The sequence below is a fragment of the Arachis ipaensis genome, chromosome B05 (genome assembly GCF_000816755.2).
Source record: "Arachis ipaensis cultivar K30076 chromosome B05, Araip1.1, whole genome shotgun sequence".
Classification (NCBI taxonomy): domain Eukaryota; kingdom Viridiplantae; phylum Streptophyta; class Magnoliopsida; order Fabales; family Fabaceae; genus Arachis; species Arachis ipaensis.
This window is the reverse complement of record NC_029789.2, coordinates 35,711,141-35,717,374: the sequence shown is the minus strand read 5'-3', so window position 1 is coordinate 35,717,374 and position 6,234 is coordinate 35,711,141.

Sequence of the window (6,234 nt, the reverse complement as noted above, 5' to 3'; positions counted from 1 at the left end):
ATTTATATTCATGATATTGGAGTAGTTTCCTAACTTGATTGGGAGTTGATTAAAAGGAGAACCTTGAGTTGGGATACTAAAGTGTTAATTCTAATGGGTAGTTGATGACTGACAACTCTAGTCTCTTACTCTAATCCTTTCTTAGGAAAAGATTAGGACCTGTGACATAGTTGGTTAGTTAGTTACTTGACTTTCCCTTATTAATTAAGGGATGACCAAGTAGAGCAATAACCTTTTATTATTACACTTGGGAAATTCGAACAAGGATAGAAATTTTAATTAATCTACTCTCGGTCAAGGCTTTTAATTGAATTATATAAATTCTCTCATTAATTTCTGTTGCTTAATTTTATAATTATTTATTTTTGTGTTTCTCAAACTCAAAATTTTTGGGAAAACCTATGACCAATAAGCTACACTCTTTTGTCAACTCGTTGGGAGACGACCTGGGATTTATACTCCCAGTATCTTATTCTTAAATCTGTGATAACTCTTCTAAATTGACAAGCAGATTTTTGCTATTTAAGAACTGTACTTGCAACGTATTTCTATTATTAATTTCTTAATCGGTCAATTTCTGCCACGTCAGTCCTTCTAAATAGATGACAATATGTCCAATTTTTAGCAAAGTACATTTGAAATTAACACAAACCCTCCCTAATTCAAAAAAGCATAACAATACTTACCACAGACCAACCAACAAAGACATCAACTGCATCTACAGGTAAAATATAAACAAATGTAATCCAAAACATGAAGGGATAAGTTATGGCTTTCCTAACGATTGAACATATCTCAGAAAAACAAAGGGACACACTTCAAATATAAGTCAGCATGAGACACATGAAATATAATTCGGAATTCAAGTCATATAACCCTAATAGAGCTGCTAACTTCAGCTAACTAACTATCCATCCTAATTATCTTCAACCTTGATCACCTTTAATGAAGGATCAACAGTTTCCTCCAAGGATTTATGAAAATATGATTCAAGGTTCTCTTTACTTTGGAATGCACACCATCATTGCAAATGGAAGTAACATCAACATTGTTCGAATTATCCAAAAGTTGAGACAGAAAGTCCTAGAGAGATAAAAATATAGAAAACAACACAAAATCAATGAATAAAAAGAGAAAATGGAGTGCAATAATAAATTGAATAAGAGATCTAATTAAATAAAAAATTCAAACTGTGACCTGAGTTTCTTCAACACCAGAGTTGAGCAATGAGCCAACTTCATCACTAAAGACCTGATTCTCATCATCATCGCCAGAAACTTGAGGAACAACAGATTTCCTATTAGCATCCATATCTATCGAAATGTCATCAAGACCATGAACACTTTCATCCTTATCCAAGACTGAAAGCTTAGCATCTGTTAAGGTAGGCTATGTGTAAGAGGGTTCACCTATGTCCAAACCAATCCCAGGAACACATGCATCCTTCAATAAAAAATGAAAGAAAAAACACTCAAAAAAGAGCAATGCAGTAAAAAAAATAAAAAGAAAAAGCAAAGAAGAATAAAAAAGAACAACTTTGACAGGTGTCACTTCATTCTCATTCTCAACAAGCTCAAACATAGAAATAATAGATGGATCATCATAAATCCTTTTTACACGAAAAGTTTCAAAGTATTTGTCTATACCAAAAGGACTTGGTATCTAGTTTTAGTAAAACTTTTTTACGCTTTAAAGTTTTAAATATAATAGGATAGCTATCTCCACACAGAACCTATAAATAAGGATAAAATCAGAGAGGTCACCATCTACATCATAATAAATAATCATATAAAACAACGATAAGTATTTATAGCTCAAAATTTTGATGGACATTAAAAACTATATGCACAGTTGGCTCCTTTTAGACTTCATTAAATAGGTCAACACATGCTTTTTTAAGCAAATAAGCTGTTTCACGATCAAACAAAATGAATATCCCCTGCCCAGTATGATCAGAAACTGCTACCTAAAGTCTGAACCTATAACAACAGCACGATAAAATAAAAAAAATAAAAGACCATGTTAAAATTTAAGTAAACAAAAAGTGCAAGAAGTCACTATTTGAAAAGCTACAAATCATGAAGATAGAAACCTTGGAATCACATTTATCACATGATGCATGAAAACATCATAGAAATAGACCCCAGACTCAGGATAAACTGCCTTTCCACACACACAAGTGGAATACCACCAACAACCCTCTTCCACAATACCAATAATAGTACCCATAATTACAAAACTCCCATCTTACATACCATGCATAACAAAACACCACATGAAGGAAAAAAATCTAATCAAGGTTTAAAAAAATTAGTCAAAACCACTTTCAGGTATATTCAAACATACGGATTATGTATAAATATAACAGGGTAGAATGAAAAAAATACAAATTTATAAACTCTTTGTTATCATGTAATTGATCTATTGTGGATCGTCTAGTTAAACTCATGAAGTCATCCTCCAATGAAACGGCTTTTCCGTCATTAGCAATGAATAAAGGTTGAGTGCCATTAATCCCTTGTTCCACCATGCTAAGATATAATAAACACCATTAAGTTTCACATCAATAGAATAAAATAAAAACAAAGAAAGGACTGCAACATAGAGGTAATTAGAAAGGGATAACTCAAACCTTTTTCAAAAATCAATAACTTCTGATAAATTAGGATTAAAGTAAATTTTTGTTGCTTTTATAACATTCTACAGACCAGGTTGACCTATGGGTAAAAAAAGGACGTCAACAGATTTAAAAATTAGTAAAACATAACCCTACACATAATAAGATAATAGTAAATTACAATACCTCAAAAAAAGTTTAATCTTAGCAAGTTGAACAATGAAAACCGGTTGCTCAATATAACCAGAAGCAAGAAAATCATTTAACTGGTCCATGTACTCTCAAAATAATGCATATTGTAGCATCATTCTACACATGAAAAAGAAGGACAACACAGTAAAAGCTACGTTCAGAATGGAATCCAATACAAATAAATATAGAAACAAAAATAAAGGATGAGAGCAATAAACTTTTGTGAAGAAAGCTCGACAACAACCATCTTAACCATTTTACCATCCCTGTCATAGATTTTCTCTTCCCCAACCAATATCAAAAGACCAATTGTATCTACATTGATATGTTAATAGGAGTAAGAAAGATGGAGGAAAGAATTTTCAGAAGAAAAGAAAGTGAAAAAGTAACAGAAAGACATGAGGCCAAGACTCACCAACTAAATAGTCATGATCCTGACTCATTTGCAATATGTCTTCAAAGGGATATATAGAAAAACAAGACTTGAGTATTATATCATCAGGAATTGTTGTCACTATTGTAGGAAACAGAAAAATGAGTTTGAACTCATGCTTTGTAGCTCTATAAGAGCCATGTATTGAAACAACAACAAAATAAGTCATCTTGTAACAACAGCCTTCAAGAAGCATTAGTTGCTTACTTATAGTGGCCTGGATTTTGGTAGACTATCAACAGGCAAAAGAACAAAAGCATACAACTCATCAAGAACAAAAACAAAAGCACAACAAAAAACATTGAAAAAATTAATAAGAAGAAGCCGATTATATGAACACAACAAATAAAAAGGAAAAATCAACTGCTCACATTTTCATCAACCAGAATAAGTTCCATTGAGTTTGGAACATCTGCATTACTAAAGCTAGGTATAGTCCGAGCCCTTAGTACCCTAATTTTGATCCTCCAGGCCTAACGTGGAGGAATGATCTTACTGATAGGATCAAAAGGAGGACTCATTGTTAATAATCAAATCTCACAATGTCACACTACAAAAGGCAGAAGAAACTCAACAAAGAAAAAATAGCAGAAAAGACAGTAGAAAGATAGAGAAGAGATGGGGGTAGAGAATGATGTGCACGATATCGAAGAGAGGCAACCATCTTTTATAGGGAAAAACTAAAGAACAACTCAACATTTGAATTTAAAAATTTTGCGATAGTGGAGGGAAATTAGCATTGCTTACCAATTGAAATCTTCCTCATAACCAGAGATGATAACATCAACCACTCCACCCCTTCTGTCAAACATCAAATCAACCATCACCCTGATCCCAATTCTCCTAGTATTTAGTTTAACTGTATAGGAAGAAAGAAGTACACAAAGATGGAAAGAACCAATGAAGGGAATGTCGTGATCTATCTAAAAGAAGAATATATTGTAATATTATATACCAAATAACATGACATGAACAGCATTCCAACTGACATCAAGAAGGAAAAAAGTAAAAATACAGACCACACATCATAATCCCCTACCTAAACTATTACATCAGTTCCACATTCAGAAACATCACTATTCATAAAAATCCAATTCAATAATGAAAGGCCATAAACCCTAAAATGGGACAAGTTAATTATAATTATATATAAATAATCTAATTTCAGATTTCAGCAAAACATGTATTATCCATGGTTCACACAAACATGGATACAAACAATTTAATAAGAAGAAGATATAAATAAAGAAATAATCAAATTCCAGACATAACAAAACATGTATTATGGTTCATTACAAAAACATGGATACAAACAATTAAATAGTAAGAAAAACAAAATTTTACTTTGAATCGGTTACCACAATGAAAGTAAGAAGATGACAGCTGTCACTCTGTTGCCGTCAGTCTCTATATCCAACAGCCACGCAATTTGTCCTAAGTAACATGTTTTGTATATATATAATCAATTTCAGCTAGATGTTATCTTGAACCTTCTATCGGGCCTATAACAATTGTTGGATACCCACAAAAAAATTTAAAAAGTGGCCCAAAAACAAACACATTGAATAAGGGTTCTCATTGACTAAGAATATACATTGAATTCTATAACTTACTGAACCCCCTACATATTAGGTGAAGAATTAGTTTGAAGGGAATATATAGGGTTGTAGCTCTCAAATCAAATAGTGGAATAAAAGCATCTGATTCTTCATTTGTTCTTGTTTTTCATTTTTAGCCTGCAGTTTTGCCCAAAAAAAGAAAAGAAAAGGAAAGGTGGATTGAAATTTGAAAGTGGCAATAATGATACATACATATCCCTTTTGACCAACAAAGAATCAGGATTTAAAAGTATTTTATTTTTGAGAAAAATCTAAATTTTGAGAAAATGCCATGTAAGCATTAGCTCTTCTAAGTTTACTAGTATAGAAAGATTATTATTATTAGGGACACTCTACTATATAGATTGAAGTTGTATATAGAGAGAGTATATATAAATTCTTTTTATAGTTATTTTTATTATTTTATTGATGTTCAAAATATGGATCCTAGTTTTTTCAATTTATGAACTATTATTATTTTTATTATATTATTATTATTTTGTTGTTATTATTATTTTTTGAATATATTGTTAACCGTTACTATTAAAAAACTATTATTACTGGTATTATTGTGATAATTATTGTTGTTAATAGTTATGAAGTAATATTAATAATTATCTTTTTCTTTTGCAGGTTATTAGGAATTTGTTGTCCAGAAAACTAGATCCACCAGAGACTTTTAATGAGATAGCTGCGGCGTCATTAGCATTTACTGGGTTTCAACACAATTCGCGAGTAGGTGAAATGAGAGGCCATTCTGCACTTCTGAGTGCCTTGGTGGAATGATGGAGGCCAGAAACCCACACGTTTCACCTTCCAGTCGGCGAAGTAACGGTGACACTGGAAGACGCGACACATATTCTTGGCTTCCCAATTAATGGGGAGTCCGTCAGTTGACACATATTCTTTTGGTGGAGAACTACATTGCTTGTTTTGGTTGGGAGCCTAGTCCGCACGATCACGTCTTGGGTAAGGTAAATCTTGCATGGGTCCGGCGGTGTAGATAACCAAACCGTGTGACATGCAGGAGTCCATTGAGTAGTACGTCTGGGCTCACATTTTTTGCGTGCTCGAAACGGTTGTGTTTCTGGATAATTCTACCACTTCATTGAACTCGAAGTTTCTACCTCTATTTCGAGATTTTCACTGGATTCCATTATACAGTTGGGAGGAAACCAGTCTGGCACATCTATATAGATCATTATGTCGTGCATCACGATACAACTGTAAAGAGATGGATGGGCCACTCATACTACTTTTTGTTTGGGCGTGGGAGCGTATGCTGTTCCTGGCATCTATTCCCCGCGATCAGATCTTCGATGTTGGTGTTCCACTTGCACGACAGTATTGTTTATCGTTGTTATTATTATTATTTTGTTCTTGTTGTTATTATT